This window comes from Rhincodon typus, chromosome 13, assembly GCF_021869965.1.
Source record: "Rhincodon typus isolate 14 chromosome 13, sRhiTyp1.1, whole genome shotgun sequence".
In the NCBI taxonomy this organism is placed as follows: Eukaryota; Metazoa; Chordata; class Chondrichthyes; order Orectolobiformes; family Rhincodontidae; genus Rhincodon; species Rhincodon typus.
In genome coordinates this window covers 67,257,181-67,260,496 of record NC_063344.1, presented here as the reverse complement: position 1 = coordinate 67,260,496, position 3,316 = coordinate 67,257,181, and the positions used below count along the sequence as shown (strand labels likewise).

The 3,316-nt window shown below is 41.6% G+C and overlaps 1 protein-coding gene across 3 annotated transcripts in view; it reads left to right on the top strand.

The window, feature by feature from the left end:
* Positions 1-3,316, top strand: part of wdr33 (WD repeat domain 33) — a 104,470-nt gene that overhangs the window by 477 nt on the left and 100,677 nt on the right. The window lies entirely within an intron of this gene.

Here is a 3,316-nt window from a genome sequence, read left to right as displayed (position 1 = left end):
GGGCCCCGGGGTGGAGGAGGGAGGGAGCGGGGAAGAGGGCCCCGGGGTGGAGGAGGGAGGGAGCGGGGAAGAGGGCCCCGGGGAGACGGAGTGAGCGGGGAAGAGGGCCCCGGGGGTGGAGGAGGGAGGGAGTGGGCCCCTGGGATAGTTGAGGGAGCGGGGCATAGTGCCGGGGAGGGAGAGAGAGAGAGAGCGGGCCCAGGGGTGTTAGGAGTGGGGGGATGAAGAGAGGGAGCGGGGATAGGGAAGGAGGGAGGAAAGGCCGCTGGTGTGGGAGCTGGCTCCTGACGACGCTGACAGAGGTGGTGAATGTTGAAAGCTTTGGCCGAGTGTGCAGGGAGTGAGAGTTTTTGCAGTTTCAGAACGGGCCTAGTATTTGAGAAGGCGGGGGTGGGGAAGAGAAGAGGGTAATACACGTAGGTCAGTCACATTTCATCACATCTTTAATCTGCTCTATATACATTGATTCGTTTGGATATGGCGCATGAATCAGTCCTGATTCATGTGAAATTAGCAGCTAGGGAGGTTTATCCAGTTATATCTTAGGCTGAAGTTGGGAATTAACATTAATTATAAATTTTGGCAGATTAAAAAGGAATGATCACGCAGTTGCAGTGGGATGGCATATCTTTAGACATCACTCAGTTTTCATTGACATATAACTCCTTCGTGCCATCAATATGCAAAATGCTAGATTCCATTTTTATTTCCCTATTGCTGGATGGTCATGCTGCTTCTGTAGTCTCCTATATTGATGAGCAGAAATTTTGGTGGTTGGATAGAATTATTTTAAAAATTGAAAGTTGTAAAAGAAAAATGTTTAGTGACCAAAATTATAATAGCATGGATTTCTACAGGGAGATTCATACTTTAGCCTTCCTATTGTGAATTTTGCACGGGGAATTTCATGGGTGTGTTATGTGCAAAAGGTTAAATAGTGCTGCAACAACTTACATAGAAACTTGAATATCCCAAGGTGTTTTGCAGAGCATTATAAAACAGCATAGGACACCAAGCCATATTAGAATGTATGAGGTCAGCTGTGCAAAAATCTTCGATCAAAGAGGTTGATTTTGAGGACAGTTTAAATGGGCACAGAAAGATGGACAGATGAAGGAAATTATTTTAAGTAAAAAGTTAGAGGCTTACATTAAGATGACAGCAAGGTTGCAAACAAAGTTAAGTTTAGTCTGTTACCAGGGAGGAAACAGCAGACTTGTGGATTCCATTGTGGTAACAATGGATACCAGTTTTAAAAGTCATGCCTCCTGTTTTGTAAATTTTAGTTCACTTTTCTGTTGACGGTTCCCATTCATTTCAGCTGCCACAATATAATTGTAACCACCAAGTGACTTTGTGTCAGAAGTCTTTGGATAGTAGGAACAGGAATCGGCCATTTAACCAATTGAGTCTGCTTTGCCGTCTATTACTGATGGCTGATCAAACTCTTCAGTATCTTCTACCCATACCGTCCCCATAACCCATTGATAATCGGATATTTCCGAACTACTGCTTTAAACACTCAAACACTGCGCTTCCACTGCTGTCTAGGATAGAGAATTCCGAAGATTCACCATCCTCTGTGGAAACTAATTTCTTCTGATCTCGGTCCCGAATGACATCCACTTTAATTTTAGATTGTGACCTTGGTTCCAGACCTGTTAACCAGGGGAAACACCTTACGTGTGTCTACACTCTGTATTGCTTTAAATATTTTGTACATTTCAATGAGGTCACCTGTCTTTCTTCAAAATTCTAGCCTCTCCCTAGTTGGCACTTTTTTGGATGTGAAAATTTCAATTTATTAATTGACCATGGACAAATTTGAGCATTTATTATTTTCTTTATTCATTCACGGGATGACGGCGTTGCTGCTAAGCAGCATTTATTGCCCATCCCTAATTGCCCAGTGGGCAGTTAAGTGTCAACCACATTGCTGTGGGTCTGGAGTAACATGTAGACCAGACCAGGTAAGGATGGCAGATTTCCTTCCCTGAAGGACATTTGTGAACCAGGTGGGTTTTTCCGACAATCGACAATGGATTCGTGGTCATCATTAGATTCTTAATTCCAGATGTTTGTTGAATTCAAATTCCGCCATGACAATAGATTCATGGTCTTCATTAGATTCTTAATTCCAGATATTTATTGAATTGAAATTCCACCATCTGTCTTGGCGGACAAACCTGGGTATAATGAATATTGAAACTAATTTGAGGGAAATGGTTATAACGTCCTGGTGGTGTACGTATCTTTTGACAGAGAAGTGAAAGTTTTGGATGTTCCTAGTGAAATAGAATTGCTGTGGATAACAGGTTTGGTGTATTTAAATTCAGGGTGATGTACAGAGGTTTATAGAAACATGAGGGGCATGGATATGGTGAAGAGCCAAGCTCTCTTTCCTAGGGTGGGGACACCCAAAACTAGAGGGCATAGGTTTAAAGTGGGGTGGGGGGGGGGGGGGGTCAGATTTAGAAAAGATCTGAGGGACAACTTTTTCTACATAGCGGGTCATGCATATATGGAACGAGCTTCCAGAGGAGGTGATGGAGGCAGGTGCAATAAAAACATTTAAAAGGCATCTGGACTGGTTTATGAATAGGAAGGGTTTAGGGGCATATGGGCCAAATGTTGGCAAATGGGACTAGGTCAGATTAGGATGTCTGGTCAGCATGGACAGTTTAGACTGAAAGGCCTGTTTCCGTGCTATAAAACTCTGACTCGATGATAGAAAGCTGGTTCAAAATGGAAAGCAGAGCACAGGTTGGTGGTGATTTTTATGAATAGTTAAAGTTGGGAATTAGTGTTTAACAAAGATTATTTCTGGAGCCACTCTTCACTATTTATGTAAAATTCTAGGTGTATGGAATTAAAGCTAAATTTTAAAATTTGTAGACCTCAAATTGTCAGGAAATCTGCACCAAATAACACAACAATAATACAGTTTTGGAACGGGTGTGTTGATGCTTAGATGCTTTGGAAAATTAGCATCTCAATGGGATAGAATGCAACTGAATTCAGCAGTAACCTAATAGAGGTTTTCACAATTGAGGATGTGAAAGATGCACCTGAGATGCTTCTACACGTGGGAGTACAAAACTAGGAGATGTAAAACTAATTGTCATAATAAATCCGTTAAATGATTATAGTGGAACTTGCTACCACACAGAGCACTATGACATTCGAATAGATGGAAATTTATTGTCACTTGTATTTGTGAGAATACAATAAAATATATATGTTGCCACAAAAACAGCACCATTTAATTGCATAAATTATATTTTAAAAAGAGATTTAGGTGCTGAAACGCTCAAAT